Source organism: Tupaia chinensis, unplaced genomic scaffold (genome assembly GCF_000334495.1).
Source record: "Tupaia chinensis unplaced genomic scaffold, TupChi_1.0 Scaffold000066_1, whole genome shotgun sequence".
Lineage (NCBI taxonomy): Eukaryota > Metazoa > Chordata > Mammalia > Scandentia > Tupaiidae > Tupaia > Tupaia belangeri.
In genome coordinates, this window is record NW_006159525.1 from 8,145,928 (window position 1) to 8,165,858 (window position 19,931).

General features: G+C 35.9%; 1 long non-coding RNA gene across 1 annotated transcript in view; it reads left to right on the plus strand.

Annotated features, from left to right (window-relative positions):
- Nucleotides 1–629: 629 nt before the first annotated feature.
- LOC114005250 (uncharacterized) overlaps nucleotides 630–19,931 on the plus strand; it is a 76,682-nt gene continuing 57,380 nt past the window's right edge. The window contains exon 1 of the long non-coding RNA XR_003547126.1: nucleotides 630–781. This is a non-coding gene — a long non-coding RNA (uncharacterized LOC114005250). The remainder of the gene's footprint in view (nucleotides 782–19,931) is intronic.

Below are 19,931 nucleotides of genomic sequence, written 5' to 3' on the forward strand. Positions count from 1 at the left end.
CAGAAACCAAGCAGGAAGTGAAACCAGGACCATCTGTAAGTCAAAAAATAAAGAAATGAGGAAGCCAAGAGGAGGAAGCACGAAAACAAACCCTGCTCTGAGTACTGATCACAGTGAAGTAGGACCAAGGCTTAATGAAGAATGGGAAGTCTTTGTTGTATTAAGAACCAACTTATTTCAACAAGCACCAACTGAATGAGTCCTCTGTGCCAAGTCCTGTGCGAGATGCTGGAAATAGAAAGATTAGTTAGACCTCACGTTCACTGCCCAGTCCAGAGATGGTCATGAAAATGCTGCAGATTCAGCCACAGGCATCTGTACAAGGCCCAGGACCCATTAGAGTGATTTGATAACTCGTGGGGTCCCAGAAGGTGAGATCATAAACCAGATGTCCTTTGAAATTTAAATAAAATTGACTCCTGACGAGGTGACAGCCAATGCTTTTTCTAAAATGTCTACCCATTTCTAAGGTCTTATGGGCTCATCGTTTCTTCTGACTGAGAATCCAACAGATGACAGGTTGAAAGACAATACGTGTCTTAGTTTTTCCAGCTTTTCTTTGTTCTACCCCACTCTGACTCGATTTGAAACTCATCCTTTTCTACAGAAAACTTTCACAAAAACTGGAGTTATGTTAAAAGCAATGGTGTGGAAGTGGACATTGAAGCATAGGCGCTAACCATGTGCAGTCAGCACTGGCTGTGAAAATCTCATGTGGCCGCTTTACCAGCTGGAATAGATTTCACATGCGCAGACGCAGGTACATCTGAAGTTAATCAAGGTAAGTGGGCATGGGTTTACATTTATGATTCAAAGTGCAGTATTACTCAGTCCTATCTTATTATTCAGTCATTTTCTTTTAAAAAGAATTATTTAGTTTATTTATTATTATTACTAGATAATAGTTTTAGAAGTCTTGTTAAAAGTCACATGTGCTTACCAAGAGAGAGACAGAGAGAAAGACACAGAGAGAGAGAGTGAGAAAGTAAGCCACTAGGTCCAGGACTTTAGCACCTCAACCACCACGCCACCAACTGACCTTGCTTTTTCTTTCTTTCTTTCTTTCCTCCTTTCTTTCTTTCTTTCTTTCTTTCTTTCTTTCTTTCTTTCTTTCTTTCTTTCTTTCTTTCTTTCTTTCTTTCTCTTTCTTTGTTTTTTCTTCTTTCTTCTTTTGTTCTTTCTTCTTTCTTTCTTTCTTTCTTTCTCTCTCCCTCTTCCTTCCTTCCTTCCTTCCTTCTTTCTTTCTTTCTCTCTCCCTCTTCCTTCCTTCCTTCCTTCCTTTCTTTCTTTCTTTCTTTCTTCTTTCTTCTTTCTTTCTCTCTCTCTCCCCACTTCCTTCCTTCCTTCTTTCTTTCTTTCTCTCTCCCTCTTCCTTCCTTCCTTCCTTTCTTCTTTCTTTCTTTCTTTCTTTCTTTCTTTCTTTCTTTCTTTCTTCCTTCCTTCCTTCCTTCCTTCCTTCCTTCCTTCCTTTCTTCTTTCTTTCTTTCTTTCTTTCTTTCTTTCTTTCTTTCTTTCTTCCTTCCTTCCTTCCTTCCTTCCTTCCTTCCTTCCTTTCTTCTTTCTTTCTTTCTTTCTTTCTTTCTTTCTTTCTTTCTTTCTCTTTCTCTTTCTTTCTTTCTTTCTTTTTCTTTCTTCATTCTTTCTTTCTTCTTTCTTTCTCTCTCTCTTTCTTTCTTCGTTCTTTCTTTCTTCTTTCTTTCTTTCTTTCTTTCTTTCTTTCTTTCTTTCTTTCTTTCTCTCTCTTTCTTTTTTTCTTTTCTTTCTTTTTCTTTTTTGGAGAGATTTTTGCTATAGGGCACGTGCGCTTGCCTTTCTTTCTTTCTTTCTTTCTTTTTCTTTTCTTTCTTTTTCTTTCTTCATTCTTTCTTTCTTCTTTTGTTCTTTCTTTCTTCTTTCTTTCTCTCTCTCTCTCCCCCCTTCCTTCTTTCTTTCTTTCTTTCTTTCTTTCTTTCTTTCTTTCTTTCTTTCTTTCTTTTCTTTCTTCTTCAATTGCCAGAGGGCATCTGTGCTTGCCAGAGAGAGAAGAAAAGGGAGCAAGCACCTCCTTAATGGTCATACTGCTATTTCTTCTTCATTTCTCCATCTTCTTCAGATTTCAGGTATGTATGCCCAGTATGTGTTTCAAGCTGCCATAACCAGGACTTGAACTGCAGCTGGGCATATAAGATCCAGCTCCTTTAACTATCAGGCCACAAGGCTGCTCCTACTCAATTCTGTCTTTGAACGTCTTTCAGCCATCGCATCAGGGAAAACTTCACTGACCACCTTTATCAGAAGATCCTCACCTTCCTCCAGTGTTGCTTGATCATCTTTCCTCAAGAACCTATTTTCTAATTCACGTACCAACCATTTTCATGCAGTAGAATTTAAATGCAGTAGCGTGCACCTACTTTAAGAGTAAAGTTGGGGAACCAGCAGTTAGCGTAATGGCTATGTCACTGGACTCCCACGTAGTCGACTGCAGTTCATGTCCTGGACCCGGTGGCTTAAAACTCACGCCGGGCGCGTGTGCATGCGTGCGTGCCCAAGATCCTGAGAGGAGAATGGAGGAGAAGGGATTGTGGCGTGACCATCTCCCCTGGGGGGTGATTTCTCGCTTTCTGTGTCTATGTCTCTCTCTGTCTGTCTGGCGAGCACATGCGCCCTATAGCGAAAACCTCTCCAAAAAAAAAAAAGAATAAAAAAATAAAGAGTAAAGTTGGACAACTTTGGCATGTATGAACCTATTTAAACAACATAATCAAGATATAAATATACATAAAATATTATATTTTAATATTTAATATATAAATAAAACAGCCATCATCCAAAATGCTTTTTGTGCCTATTGTGTTCAGCGTCCTTCTCCACCTCCATCTCCAGCACTTTGAACTGCTTTCAGCAGTTCTAGCTTGCAGCTACATCTGTGGTGTGGAATGGGACCATAACGGATGTGCTCTTTTTATTTTTATTTTTTTTTTGGATTTTTGCCATAGAGTGCTTGCACTTGCTGGAGAGACAGAGAGAGAGAGAGAGAGAGAGAGAGAGAGAGAGAGAGGCAGAAATCACCTACTGGGGAATGGCTATGCCGTAATTCCTTCTTTTTCTTTCTCCTCTTGGGATTTTGGGGATTATTTTCAAGTCTCCAGTTGACTGTATGGGATCCAGCTGCCTTAACTTTTATGCTACCTGCTGGCCCCTGGACATAATCTTATATCCATAAATATTTTCATGAGATAGAATGATGTTGTAGCATATATCATGTCTTCCCTCTTATTACTTAGTAGTCATCTATTGAAAAGCAAACTATTTATCTATTTACCAGCTAATGGAAGCTTGAATCTTTTTTTCAACTATTACAAATGATATAATGAACATATGTGTACAAGACTACAAGTAGAAATAAATTCTTATTTCTCTTGCATACATACCTAGAAGTAGGATTATTGAGTTGTATAAGTATGAATTTAACTTTATAGAAAATTGCTGTTTCCCAAAAGGGTTGTAGGATTTCACATTCCCTCAGGAAATGCATAGGAATTCCAGTTGATCTACATTTCTCACCCAAATTCAGTTTTGTCAGTCTTAAATTGCAATCATCCTATTTAGATGTGCAATTATGGTATCTCATTATTATTTTAATTTAACTAATGATATAGAATATTTTTTCTCTGCATTTCTTGACCATTGTATGTAAAATGGCTGATAAAATATTTTGCTCAGTAAAAAATTTGTGTTTTAAAAAATCTTTTTATTATTAATAAGTAAAATTTCATTATAAAATCTGGATGCAGGATTAGCAGTTGGAGTAATGGCTATGTTGCTGGACTCCCATGTAGTCAACCGTGGTTCAAGTCACACTGGTCATGTGTGCATGCATGCCCAAGATCCTAAAAGGAGAATGGAGGAGAAGGGATTATGGTGTGGCCATCACCCCTGGGGGTTGATTTCTCACTTTCTGTCTCTCTGTTTCTCTCTGTCTTTCTGGTGAGTGTACGTGCCCTATAGCAAAAATCTCTCCACCCTGCCCAAAAAACTATGGATGCAATTTTGTGACATTCATCTGTTTGGCAGACATTCTTTCCCAGTCTGTGACATGCCTTTCATTTTCTTGACATCTCATATATGTATATATATAAAATTAATTTTTATACACGTTTAATGACATTGTTTAGCTTATGAAGTGAACATTTCAATATATGAACAATTCTCCCCAGTTCTGTTGATAAAAATATCTTCAGCAGATTACACCACACCTCCCGTCCCGTCAATGCTCTGCCTCCATATCCCTCCTCCAAATGCCCTTCCCTAGGCCCCACTCCTCCACACACACCTTGAAAACTGTAAGTTTTATTTATTTATTTATTTATATAGATTTTTTTGCTACAGGTCTTGTATACTGGCCAGAGCAACAGAGAGAAACAGAGAAAGAATGTGAGACACCCCACTCCCCCCTCGCCGGGAGAGGGATGGTCATACTGCAATCCCTTCTCCTCCATTCTCTTCTCAGGATTTTGGGCAAGCATGCACACATCCCCAGCATGAGTTTTAAGTCTCTGGGTTCAGGACTCAAACCACAATTGACTATGTGGGAGTCCAGCAATGTAACCATTATGCCATCTGGTCCCAAAGTTTTATTTTTCATATAGTTCAAATTATAACTTTTCTTTCTTTATTTATTTAAATAAGATAGCTTTTTTAAAAAAATATTCAATCATTGTATAGCATTAGAACATACAAGATGAATTTTCCCAGTATGAATACACTGTGTATTAGTCCAGTCAAAGGTACTACTGTATACATTACCATCCGCAGACACATTCCCATTTTTATGTCCCGTAAATGTTTTGCTTCTATCTTTTCCCTTTGATTCCCTCCTTCTCACTGTCCCTCATTCCTACCCTCCTCCCACACTGTGTCCAGTGTCCACTGTTGCTCTCCATGCTTTTATTCAATTGTCTGCAGGTTCTGTCTGCTCTCTAAGAAATCTCTCCTACCTCTGATCATGAAGATTTTTCCTGTGTTTCTTTCTAGATGTTTTTATAGGATAGCCTTTACATTTTGATTTAGAATTCTATGACTAAGTTAACATTTGCAAATGGTGTGCAGTAAGAGCCAAGGTTCATTTTTTTCCCCCAAATGAATATACAGTACCATTTACTGGAATGAAAATCTTTTTGATTGGTCTTGGTATCTGTCAAAAACCAATTGATGACATGCAACGTTTCTGTTTTTGAACTCTATCCTGTTTCATTGATTTATTATATATGCCCCTCCTTAGAGAAATGCCACATTGATTTTATTAGAGTAGCTTTATGTTATTTAGAATAAGCTAGTGTAAGTTAGGTTACACAATTCTGTCTTTTTATTTAAAGATTGTTTTAGGACCTTTGTATTTGGGACTTTATTTCCTTATATGTTTTAGAATCAGCCTGTAAATTTCTTAAAAAAAAAAAAAAAACAAACCTCGTGGAATTTTGATTTAGATTGCATTAAATCTATAGATCAATTTGGGTAGAAGTGATATTTAATAGTATTGAGCCTTCTAATAGATGAATAGAATCTATCTATCTTCCAAAGATTGCCTTTAATTTCTCTCAGTATTATTATGTAGTTTTTAAGAATATGGAACTTCCACATATTAAATTTGTTGGTAATTGTTTCGTGTTTTGATGAGACCGTAACATTACTGCTATTTAAATTTTAATTTTAAATTATTTCTTAGTATATAGAAAAATAATTGATGGTAATATTTTAACTTTTCATGCTGCATTTATGCTAAATTTCTTCTTAGCTTTATTGAAAAGGTTTTTTTAGAATTTTCTATACATATAATCATGGCAACTGTCAATAAGAACCATTTGACTTCTTATTTTCCATTCTTCCTGCTCTTCATTTCCTGTTGAATTGCCTAGGATTTCCAGGGAATGTTGCATAGAAGTACTGTAAGTCTAAATCTTTGCCTGATAAATCTATTTTATTAAATCCTTATTCCTGATCAGAGGAAAAAGTGTCCAGTGTCTCACCACATTGCTATGCATGACAGTATAGTTTTCATGTGTACTTTCAGATTAAAGAAGTTCTTTTCCTTTTCCAGTTTGTGAGAATTTTTTCTCAAAATAATGAAAAATAATGGGTGTTCAATTTTGTCAACAGCCTTGTTTATATTGATTGGTTTTCTTGTTTTCCTTCCTCCCTTCCCTCTCTCTTTTATGCCAGAGAGTATGTGCATGTGAGAGAGAAAGAACCCCACAATGGGAACTGGTCACACCATAATTACTTTTGCTCCAATTCTTCATCCCCTCAGGATCCTGTGCACACTGTTGCCAGGCATATTTTTCATGTTATGTGGGCTGGGACTTGAGCCCTGATTGGCCATATGGAATCTGGCTTCCTCTGCACTGTGCCTAATGGCTATGCTATGTCACTGGCTTTTTTTTTTTTTTTTTTAATCTTTTATCTTTTAAAGATAGCATTCTTGTCATGTCATCATCCTCCTGCCTCAGCTTCCCCAAGTCTCTGGGATTGTAGGTGCCTGTCACTGTGCATGACCGTGAGGTTAGACCAGGAATCAAACCCTAGGCCTCCCTGTGAGTTCAGCCTGCAGAGCACAGTCTCTTAGCAGTGATAGTTGGATTCATTGACTGGCTTTCTAACATTAAATTATCCTTTTATCACAAGGATACATCATATTGGATCATAATGTATTATTCTACTTAAATATTGTTGGATTTATTTGCTAATATTTTGTTAAAGATTTTTGAATCTACATTCATGAGAACTGTTGGTTTGCTGTTTTCTTATGTCTTCTTCTGATTCTAGTGTTAAAATACTGTTGGCCTGATGCCATGAATTGGGCAATTTTCTTCATTTCTCTTTCTTTTGGAAGAATTTATACAGGATTGGTGAAATTTCCTCTTTATATGTATGACAAAAGTTATTGGTAAAACCAACTAGGTCTTTGCATTGTGACAAGTTTTAAAAGTAGGAATTTAATATGTTTGACAGCTACTAGTTTGTTCAGGTTTTCTATTTCTCTTTGTGTCTGTTTTGGTCCTCTCAAAGAATTTGTTAATTCAATCTATAGTGTCAAATATCTGGAATACCATTGATCATAATATTATTATCCATTTCATTATTAACCCTTATTTTTCTTTTAATAATTATAGGATTTATAGTAATGTTCCCCTTTTTATTCTTGATATGAGTAATTGGTATTTTCTTTTTTTCCTCTTGATCAGCCTAGCTCTGCATTTCTTAGTATGTAATCACTCAGAGCACTGAAATTACCTGGAAATTTATTAGAAATAAAAATTCATGGGCCGTTCTCCAGACCTATTGATTCAGGAACTCTGGGATTGGAGTCCAACTGTCTGTTTCCTAAAAATGACCCTGAGGCTTTTAAGGCACACTGCAGTTGTGAGAAATACTGCGTTAGGAAAGAATTTCCGAGTCTTCAATCTTAACTTTGTTTGTTTAATTAAATTTCTCTATCATTTTCTATTTCATTAACTTCTGCTCTAGTTTTTATTATTTCTATTTGTGTTTAGTTTGCTTTTTTTTTTTAAACTTATTTTATTATGGTTATTATTTTTTATACATTCAATTGCTATACATCATTAGTTTGTAACTTTTTAGGTATAATCTGATATAGTTGATGTTAGACTTCGGTTCCTTTTCCATGTCAGGGGTAAATTTCATCCTAAACACTATTTTAACTGTAGGCCATAGAATATCACATGACTTATATATTTATTTAATTAATTTTCTTTCTTCTTTTTATGTTATTTCTTTTTTGGCTCTGTGCTATTTAATTTTCATATATATTTTTCTTTTTTAATTAACTTTTTATGCTTAATAACTGTACCTCTTTATAGCATACAGAACAAAAACTTTCAGCATGAATACATTGTATATTAGCCCAGTCAAAGCTATTACCATGCATATTTTCATCAACAGATATTTTTCCATTTTTGTATCCCTTAAATATTTTGCTTCCTTTCCCCCCTTGATTGTTACTCTCCCACTCCAGTACCATTTCCCATTGTCTGCACACTGTATCTAGTATTCGTATCTGTTGTCCATGCTCTTATTCCTTCCAGTCCTTCAGTTTCTACCAGAGTACAGAAGTTCAGTATATATTAAATGGGGATATACAATGCCTCTCTTTAGTAGTCTGGTTTGCTTTCCTTAGTTTTGGAAAAATATTTCTGTGATCAGGCTCTTCAGTCCTTTGTGGCCAGATATCATAATCTTCATTATTTCAGTTCTTTTAAATTTATTCAGAATTTTAAAATGAGTCATTATGGTCTACATTGGTTAAGTTTACTTAGGAACTTGAAAAGAACGTGCATTCTGCCTTTGTTGAAAGAACCAGTCTATAAATGTCAATTAGGTCAAGTTGTTCGATAAGATTGTTTTTACTGATTTTCTAACTATTCGTCCTTTAATTATTGAGAGGGTAGTTTTGAAATCTCCAACAATTGTTGATTTGTTTGTTTTTCCTTTTAGGTCAATTTTTGTTTAAATTAGATTAAATCTCTTTAATTAGATATATGCACTGTTGGGATGCTATGTCTACTTGATGACTGATTCTGATTATCATTATAAAAACCATTTTTGCAACTGATATTATTTTTCCATAGCCTACTTTGTCTGTTGTTAATAAGCCTTATTTTTATTTGCATCTTAATCTGTTTGGGCTGCTATAATAAAATACTATAGACTGTGAGACCAATAAACAACAAAAATTTATGCCCCACAGTTCCGGAGACTAGGAAGCTTAAAATTATGGCATTGGCAGATGCCTAAGTCATTTTATGGTAACCTCACATGGCAGAAGGACACAAGGATGCTTTTGGAGGCCATTTTTATAAGGGCACTAATACCATTTGTGAGGGCTCCAACTTTATAACCTAACTAACTACCTTTTTTTTTTTTTTTGAGAGGTTTTTGCCATGGGGCGTGTGCGCTCGCCAGTCAGCCAGAGAGATACAGAGAGATAGAAAACGAGAAATCACCCCCCAGGGGGGATGGCCATGCTGCAATCCTTTCTCCTCCATTCTCCTCTTGGGATCTTGGGCACACACGCACACACGCCCGGCGTGAGTTTAAGCCACCGGGTCTGGGATTCGAACCGCCGTCGACTACGTGGGAATCCAGCGACATAGCTATTATGCTACCTGCTCGTCCCTAACCTAATTACCTTTGAAAGTCCATCTCCTAACACTGTCTACTTGGTGGCTAGGATTTCAGCATCAACAAATGTTTAGTCCATAGCAATTAGTATTTGCTTCATATAAATGTTCCTTTACTTGTGATGTGGTTACATACTGATAAATTTATTGTAAGTTGAATATAGCGTAAGCAAAAAATTCATTTAATACATCTTGTTTACTAAACATCATAGCTTACCTTAGCCTACCTTAAACATGCTTATAACTCTGACATTAGCCTATTGTTAGACAAATACAAAGCCAGTTTTATAGGAAAATGTTGAATATCTTGTGTAATTTATTGAACACTGCATAGCAAGTGAGAACAGAGTGGTTGTATGGATAGTTGAAGTACGGTTTTCACTTAATGTGTATCACTTTTGCAACTTTGTAAATGTTTATCTATTTTCATTATTTTACTTATCTATGGAATATATGAATTTTAGGTGAATTTCTAGAAAGGATATATTTAGATCTTCCTTCTTAACTCATTATGACAATCTGGCACTTATTTTGAGGATTTAAAACATTCATATTTAATGTCATTATCAATAAGGTTATGCTGAAATCTATATGAATCTAATTTGTCCCTTTCTCTATTTCCTGTCTTATTTTTGATTAATCAATTTTTTTTAGGATTCCATTCAGTTTCTTCACTGGCTTGTACTTACTGGCTTTATTTTAAGGTTAGCCATATGTCATAGTCAACTTTCAAACATATCATTTCATATCATGACAGGGACTTAGGATATGAAACTGTTCCTTATGTTCCAGCCCAAGCCTTGTGCTGTTGTCATAAAATTTTACTTCTTTGTATGTTTAAACCCACAAAATATGTTTTTGCTTTAAACAGCAAATTATCTTTTAAAGAACTTAAAAATGAGAAAAATTTATTGATATTTATTTGTATATTTCTCATTTTTGGTACTCCTCATCCTTTTGTGTATTCTAAGTTTCTATATGCTTTATTTTACCTTTGTCTGAAAAAATTCATGTATTTCTCATACTGCAGGTCTGCTGGTGAAAACCATGATTTTTTTTAATTCTTCTGAAATAATGCATTTCTTTTTGACGTTCTAATTTGAGGCCAGCCCCATGGTTTGATGGTTACAGCAACCAGATCCCACATGGCCAGCCATGCATTTGAATCCTGGACCTGGTAGCTTGAGAAACATTCTGTGTGTGTGGTGTGGAGAGACACCAAAATTCTGACAGAAGGGAAAAATGGAGGAGAAAGGATTGTGGTGTGACCATTCCCCATGGGAGGTGATTTCTCCTCTCTTTGCCTCTATCTGACAAGTATACACACTCCCTGGCCAAAAAAAAAAAAAAAAAATATAAAAGAAAAAAACTTTCTAACTTGACAATGTGTTTTTATTGCAGTGCTTTAAAAATGTCATTTCATTTTGTTATGGTTGACATAGTGCTTTAAAGATAAATTTGTGGTCATTATATCTTTTTTGGGGGGGGGAGGTTTTTCGCTATAGGGCGCGTGTGCTCGCCAGACAGAGAGACATAGAGACAGAAAGCGAGAAATCACCCCCCAGGGGGGATGGTCACACCGCAATCCCTTCTCCTCCATTCTCCTCTCGGGGTCTTGGGCACGCACGCACATGTGCCCGGCGTGAGTTTTAAGCCACTGGGTCCGGGACGTGAACCGTGGACGACTACTAGGAGTCCAGCGACATAGCCATTAGCTAACTGCTGGTTCCCGGGTCATTATATCTTTATTCTCCTTCACATAATTTGTCTTTTTTCTATGATAAAGGTTAATATTTTCTCTTTTTCACTGAGTTTCAAGCAAATTGATTATGTCTCTTGGTATAATTTTCTTTGTTTTTGCCTTGTTGGGGGTTTTTGACCTTCTTGAATATGTGAATTGTAGTTGTCATATAATTTTGAAAATTTGGCTATTTCTTTAAATATTGTTTTCTGTACACATTTTTCTTTTCTGGGCTTCAACTGTACTTAAGTTCCTCATGGTTGCAAGGACTTTATAATTTATATATTTTTATTTTTAAAATATTTATTGTAGTTTGTGATTTATATCTATGCATTTTACATCTTTGTAGGGTACAGAATGATCTTCAAAAACATGCATTTGGTGTGTAATATACAAATCAAGGATATAAACATATTCACCACCATCAATATTTAACATTATATTATGTGGTGAATATTCAAAACCTGTTCCACTGGTCATCCTGGAAGTATGTACTGAATTGTCTACTATGATTTTTTCCTATGAAATACAGTTCCAAAGAAAAGAAAGTTCATAAAAAATCAGAAAACAAAAGGTTTCATAAATTAGTAAGGATGGATTTTTGAAAAACAAAGATAATGTTAACATGGCCAATGAAAATAGTATTTTTAATTTTCATGTAGAGTACTATGGGAGATAAGAATTTATAATGTGAAAAGATCTATAGTATCAATCATTGGTCCAGTTAGAGATAGATAAAATTGTATATAACAATAACTCATTATTAGCCAATTTGTACTTCTTTCTGTTTGTGTGTAAAAATAGTTGAATCTACTCTTTTAGCTTTTTAGATGGGAAATTTAATCCTGACATTCAATGTTATCAATATATGTGGACTTTTTTTTTTTTTTTAAAGTTTTTTTGTGGTCTCTTACTTTGGTTTATCTGCTTATCTCCCTTTAGTTTTCCTGGTGTAGTATTCCCTTAAGTATTTCCTGAAGAGCTAGTTTAATTTTGGTGAATTCTTTCAACATTTGTTTATCTGGGACTGACTTAAATTCTCCTTTCATTTGAAGGACAATCTTGCCAGGTATAGTACTCTTGGCTAAAATTGTTTTTCTTTTAGAGTTTTAAATATGTCTTTTCATTGTTTCCTTGTCTGCATTGTTTTAGTTGAGAGGTCAGATGTTAGCCTAATAGGGCAACTTTTGTAAGTTATTTGGCATTTCTCTCTTGACATTTTTAGAATATTGTGTTTGTCTCTGATTTTTACCAATTTGGCTATGAAATACCTTGGAGAAGATCTTTTTATGTTATATCTATTTGGTGTTCTTTGTATTTCCTGGATTTTATGCCTGTATGACTCTCTAAAATTGGAAAGTTTTCAGCTAGCATATCATGAAAGAGATTTTCTATGCCTTCTGGAATACCTGTTATGCAGCTATTTGACCATTTAATGGTGTCTAGGATTTTCTATATATTGTCCTGATTTTGTTGTTAGTTTTTGCTAATAAGTCATATGTACTCACCAGATGGACAGAGAGAGACAGAGAGACAGAAGGTGAAAAATCACCCCCCAGGAAGGATGGCCACACCACAATCTTTTCCAGTTGTCCTCATTTTTAATGATTATTCTTTTTGGATGCTTGGACTAAATTAGAGGTTTTGTTTTTAAAGTCAGAGATTGTTCTGCATGGTCTAATCTGCTATTTATACATTCACGGGAGGTTTTGACTTCCTGTATAATATTCTTTATATCCAGAAGTTCTGTTTGATTTTTTTTTGTATGTCTGTCTTTTTATGGAGTTCTTTCTTCAATTGAACAAGATTTGAAAGGTGATCCTTCAAGTAATGGAAGAATTTTCTCAACTCCTGCAATTGGTTGTTCATTTTGTTTTGTATTTCTTTGAGATTTGTTACAATGAGTATCCCAAACTATTTTCTGACATTTCTGTGATCTCTTGTGTTTTAGCCATTGTTGGTGAAGAATTATTAAGTTCTGTAGGGATGAAGGTAATTACTGGTTTTCTCCTACTTCTTGAGACTCTGCTTTGATTTTTAGTCATCCAGCAATATATCCACTTCTTTGTACTTCTTTGGAGTATATTTCTGTAGCTGTGTGCTCCCACACTTCCCTATGATGTGTGTTCGCTTTGTGCCAGTTTCTCACCTCTACTATGGGTGGGAGTGTGGAATTCACAGTGAGAGTTTGGGGTTCAGGTTTTCAGAGGGGTGTTTCTCTCTTTTTACTTCAAGGGGGGTTGTGAGAAAGAATTCCTCCACAGTCTCCTGTCTTCAGGTGTTTGGTTCCTGTATACTGAAAATTGCTAGAAGCCCTGCTCCAGCCAGAGTGGGTTGAGACTCGCACACAGGAAGGTGACACGGGTGAACAGGAACAATTAGACTGAGACCTCAATACTCTTTAACATGTTCTCAGCTGACTACAGCCAGAACCAGATTAAGACTGCAGCCTTGATGGCTAGGAAACACACGTATTTATTATTGAAGGAGTTTTATAGTAGTAGGATGGGTGAGGGGAAGTAAGTAAAAGATTCACTCTAAGAAACAGGGCATACAAAGTATGGAAACAGTAATCATAAAACATGATGCACTGTTCTGTTTGTTCAGGTGAAGCCAAACGCAGTTCTTAGAATAAAGGAGTACATTGGTCTGGTGCATTTTCTTCTCAGATCTTGATTACCAGGAAGGGTCTTTTGAAGAGTGGGCTTGAAGAAAGCTTGATAACTTCAGTCCTGGGCCAGGGCAGCAGCATTGCAGGTTTCAAAGGCCTAAATAGAAATCTTGTCTTGTTAAGTGAAGACACAGTTAATATATACTAAAGTGAAATATCTATATTGCTTTTGGGGTAATTTACAGCTAAGGGGGTGAGCCTATTGCCTACATGGAAAAAGAATGTGTTCTTGTGAGCAGCTTAATGACTGACCTAAAAGTTACTGTGTACTTGAGACCCTCTACGTGCTGATCTATACAATGGCTGTGACTTGGGAAATAGCGATCTTCCTTTGTCCTGAAATCAAAGGTGGCTCATGGTCTTTGTTTGGGGTATCAGTGCCTCATGGATGAGTCCCTAAGCCTCCCCCAGCTACAGAGGTCATTTCACCAATTTAGTAGCATTCCATTAACTTAAACTTTTCTAATGTTATCTATGTAATCCCCATAGGAGAGGTGAATGCAGCACTCTTTATTGACATTTTCCAGGCAGATGGAGTGAGTCTCAGGAGATAATTCTCGTTTGCCCGCATTAAAAATCCACATTCCTTCAGGATTGTTATAAAAGTTACAGTAAGGCTGGGGGTGTTATTTTGCCCTTATGGAGCACCGTCAGTAAAGCTCACAGCAGAAAAATTAAGTGCAGGCCAGTACAGCAAAACACAATTAAAAACTAAAGCATGTAAACTACCAGCCTTGCTTCACAGTTCCTTCTCAGCCCAGCCTTGCTTAGGCATAAAATACAGCTCTTTTATATTCATCCTGAGTTAGCTGCATGGCCCCGTCAGAAAACTTTTCTGCTCCTAGTGTGACTGGAGTGGAGCGAACAGGTCGAATGTAGGGTGGTAGACCACTTCACACAGTGTTCAAGCATGCCACATAGACTGGAAAATCCCCCCTCCCCCCATAGCAGGCTGGGCGGGACTCCTTGCTGATAGGATCAGGCTAAGCAGCATAGGCCTCCCTGTTGCCACTTCTCTCTCTTAAGGCCTCATCATTTATTAACATTTTTGTGTGCTTCCTTTTGAGTAGTTTCTTTCATGTCTTCTAGTTCACTGGTAGTTTTACATCTGTCTAATCTACTTATACCATCCAGTGAATTTCTCATTTTTTCTTTTATTCTTTTTCCACAAGTTCCCATTTTAACTTTGTCTCTCTATCCTCTCCTCTTTAAAGAATCCAATATTATTTAAAGTCTTCTAATTCTCTTATTAACATTTTTACGGAGGAGACAATTGAACAAGATTCTGAAACGTGATGTGGTCTCTGGCCTAGTAACTTGTCAAGACTTTTTTTGACAAAGGTAAAAGTAAGTCAGAAAAGGTATCCGACAAGTTAGTATGGGCGATGATTCAGGTGATTCACTGTAGCTGCCGCACAAAGTTCAGCGTGGACTTTTTTCCTGAGTTTTTTGCCTTAGGGCACATGCACTCACCAGAGAGAAAAACAGAGACAGTGAGAGAGAAAGTGTGAAATCACCCTCTGGGGGAATGGCTGCTGCCATCCTTTCTCCATTCTCCTCCTGGGATCTTGGGCATACATGCACATGTGTCTGGCATGAGTTTAAACTACCAGGTCCAGGACTCAAACTGCAGTCATTGGGAAGTATTGGTAGGAAATTAGGTGAAGTAAGTTTGGAGTAACCTGACCCTGCAAACATTTTGTATCTTCTTACAGACTTTCCAAGTTATCCACAAAGCAGTGTGGACTACATGATTAAATCTGCACTCTAAGGAAGATCACTCTGGTATCTGTGAAAAAATTTATTTAAGGAGCTTGAATATAGTCAGCTGCCTATTATAATAAATCAGGTGAGATTGCAATAAATCAGAAAGAGCAAGTGTGTCTAGGGTGACGTAATCTCCATGGAGATTCAGAGGGGACTAATTAAAGGGAGTTCAGGAGCTAAAGTAAACCAGTGGTTTGTTGTCCACTGGAGGAGAAGAGAGATGTACACGTTGATTTGCAGGTTTTCTGAAGAGGTGATGGGACTATGCTTTTACACTAGCTGAGACAGCACAGAATAGCTAGATGGAGGAGAGAAGTGGTTAGTTTAGTTTGAGCACATTGTATTTGAGTCCTGTGTGGGATACCTAAGTAAAGACAGAGATCTATGGCATTCTGAGGTCAGAGCTGGTTCTTTAAAACACAAATGACACCATGAGTATATGACAGACGAGACTACTTACCTAAAGTGGAGTTTGTTGAAGTATGTGGTCATGGACCATTTCATCAGGCTCATGTGCAGTGCTGAATAAAGTAGATAGATTCCCAGGTTACCTGGAGGACCAAAAACTTGGATTAATGGGCTCTGCAGTTGATTTGTACACCCACTAAGTTATAAAACAATATGACTTGATTTAAAGAGCAAGAAGAAATTGGATAGAAAAGGTTTCTCTTAATTATTATTTATTATTATTTTTACTTACATACAAAAGTGTGTATTTTTAAGAATTTAAGCAGAAGGATGCCTTGTGTTAATTGTCCGGTGGAGAGCACAGTATATGAAGCTAATAGGCCTATACAATATAAATGGTGTGCAAGAGGTTTTAGTAAAAATAGATTTTTATTTTCAAGCTTCAAGGAAAAGATACTTCAGAGGAGGTGGTGATTATGTAAGAGATGATAGAGGGAGGTGACAAATATTCTGATAACTAAATATCAGAATGATTTATGAAAGAGAGCAGCAAAGAATCTGTCTTTCCTATCAAGACATACTCATGTGTGGGGATAAGAATTCAATGATTGTCCAAGTATATGAAATTCATTGCCATTTCATTATCTTGTCTCTCATAGTGATATATGGGATGAATTCTTGGATTTCATCATGTTTTTCTTGAAGTTAATACATAAAGTTTTATCTTCTTAAATTCTAATTGTTTCCAATATTTATTGTGACTTGGCCTACCAGTAGACATATTTAAAGTAAACTAGGTTTACTTTATGCAGCTACTTGTATAAATACAGGCAGGGAGGGATGATAAACAGAAGTGAGCAGAAGTGGTAACATACTATTGTATGAACATGTTAACCTTATCCATGAAAATAAAGAAAGAAACTGTAATTTTCAGATTGCCTAAAATAAATTATTTACTTTTCCTTGAAATATATATTTTTTGGGTTGCAGAAAGTTGAGGACAACATGTCACATACGAAATAGCCATCCAAAGCAGTTTAAAGAGTATGAACTAGGGCCAGCACTGGGTGTGGTGGTGAAGGCACTGAACTCCCATGTGACTCACTGTGGTTCGAGTCCCAAATCTGGTGGCTTGAAACTCACACAGCACACATGCCCAAAATCCTGAGAGGAGAATAGAGGAGAAGGGATTGTGGCTGAGCTGTCATCAGTAATTTTTCACTTTCTGTCTTTGTCTGTCTCTGTGACTATGGTGAGCACATGTGCCCTATAGAAAAAACTCTCTCTCTCTCTCAAAAAAAGGGTATAAACAGTGGTTAGCTTTAAGTGCATCTGGGAGTCAAAAGAAATATTGAAAATAATAAAAATAACTAATATTTTCAATATTCAATAAATATTAAAAAAATAAAAATAACATTACTCAAATAACATGTCCAATGCTGTGTGTTGTTTAACATATCCTAATTTATTTTGTCTTCCAAAAAACTATGATGCAAATGCTATTAAGATCCTCATTTCATAAATCAGAAAGCCAAAGCTTAGAGATGACTCCAGTTTGCAAGCTGGTAACAGAACAGTGTTTGAAACAGTGGGGTTTCAAATCCCAGAATGTGTTCATATATACACTATGATAGTGAAAAGAAGACAGTGGAGAGGAAGAACAAGGTAGGTTGACTGAGAAAAGATGAAGCTAAAGAACTGGAAAGATATTTTTGATAAAATATTTTCGGCCAACATGATATTCTATAAGTAGCAAAGGTAAAATATTATCAGGTAAATCTGATGATACCAATAACCAGACTGTGAACTGAACAGTACATCCTATGAGCACTCTGATATACATTTTCTTCTGTGTTCATTCACAGAATGACATGTTCTTGTCATGACAGACAAGAACATGTCAAGAACAGAATGTATAAAATAGGGAAATAGGAAAAGAAGTAAAATTATCTCTAGTTGTAGATGACATGATTATATACATAAAAAATCAAAAGAATCCACACAAACACACACGCACACACAAACTTGTGGAAGTGATAAATGAATACAGGAAAGTGGCAGGATACAAAATCAATGTACAAAAATCTATACCCTTTCCCTATCTATACACCAACAATGAGCAGACTGAGGTAGAAGTGAAGAAAGCTATCCCATGAATAATAACCACAAAAAATATAAGATACCTAGGAATAAATCTAACCAAAGAAGTCAAAGACCTCTACAGGAAAAACTATGAAGAACTAAAAAAAAAATTGAAAATGACACAAGGACATGGAAAGTCATTCCATGTTTCTGGACTGGAAGAATTAATATAATCAAAAGATCAATTCTACTCAAATTAATCTACAAATTCAATGCAATCTCAATCAAATTAGAAGAGCTATTCTTCACGGAATTAGAAAAAAAATAATAAAATTTGTCTTGAATCATAAAAGGCCCCATATTGCCAAAGTAATACTGTGCAAAAAAGTAGGAGGCATCCTATTCCCTGGCCTCAAAATGTATTACAAAGCTGTGATCATCAAAACAGCATGTTACTGACACAAAAGCAGGCAGGTAGACCAATGGAACAGGATAGAGAACCCAAAAATAAATCTCAAAACATACACCCAACTGGTTTTTTTGACAAAGGGCACAAGACAACCCAGTGGGAAAAAGAAAATCTCTTCAACAAATGGTGCTGGAAAAATATCCATCTGCAGAGAAATGAAACTGGACTTCTATCTCTCACTACTAACAAAAATCAACTCAAAATCAATCAAAGATCTAAACATAAAATCTCAAACTATGAAACTATGGTAGAAAACACAATAGGGAGGCAAGCATTAATGAGACAATGAAATGTGATATTATCTGTTGAAGATATTTTATAGTTTAACCACTGGACTAGGGAGAAATGTTCATGTAGTGAAATATTCACTTTGTAAGCTAAAAAAGGTAATTGAACGTATAAAATAAATAAAGAAAGAAAGAGAAAGAAAGAAAGAAAGGAAGAAAACAAACACATGGAAAACTCTTAGAGACACTGGAGTAGGCAAAGACTTCCTAAGTAGGATCCCCCAAAGCATTGGCAATAACCTCAAAATAGGCAAGTGTGATTACATTAAGTTAATAAGCTTCTGTATAACAAAAGAAACAATAAACTGAAAAGAGACCTATGGAATGGGAATGGGAGAATATATTTGCAAACTCTCCCTCAGATAAGGGACTGATAACCAAAATACACAGGAAACTTAAGTAGCTTACTTGCAAAAACAATATTCAATTCAATTAAAAGATGGGCAAAATGAACTGAACAGACAACTTTCCAAGAAAGATATATAAGCATCTAAAAAGTATATTTTAAAAATGCTTAACATCTCTTATCATAAGGAAGATACAAATCCAAACCATACTGAGATACTACCTAATCTCAGTCAGAATGGCTAAGATGAAAAAATATAAAGAATGATAAGTGCTGACAAGGCTGTGGTTAAAAGGAAACACTCCTACATTGTTGGTGGGAATGTAAATTAGTAAAACCACTGTAGAGAACAATACAGAGGTTCCTCAAAGACCTACAAATAGATGTATCAAATGGTCCAGCTATTCCATTCCCTGGCATCTACCCAAAGGATGGAAATACAATCAGTCAGCAAAACAACTGCATATCCATATTTTTTGTGACATTATTCACAACTACTAAGACAATCCAGATGTCTAAGAATAGATAAATGGATTGAAAAAGTGTGGCATGTATACATTATTGAATACTACTCAGCCATAGAAAAACAATGAGACCCTGGCATTTGATATAAAGTGAATGAATATGGAAGATTTAATGTTACATGAAGCAACCCAGGATTATGAAAAAGAGGCATAGTATTTCCCCACTTAATATATACCGAATGTCTGTGCTCTACAGCAGAAATAGAAAGACTAGAAGGCATAAACCACGGAGAGCAACTGTGGATACTAGAGATTGTGTGGGAGGAGGACGGGAAGTGGGAGTGGGGTGGGAGAGTGGGAATCAAGAAAAAAATAAGCAAAATATTTAAAGAACACAAAAATGGAAAAATACCTGTTGCTGAAAATGTGTATGATTACATGTTTGACTGGAATAATATATAGTGTATTTAAACTGGGAAATTTTATTTTGTATACTGTAAAGATATACAATGATTGAATG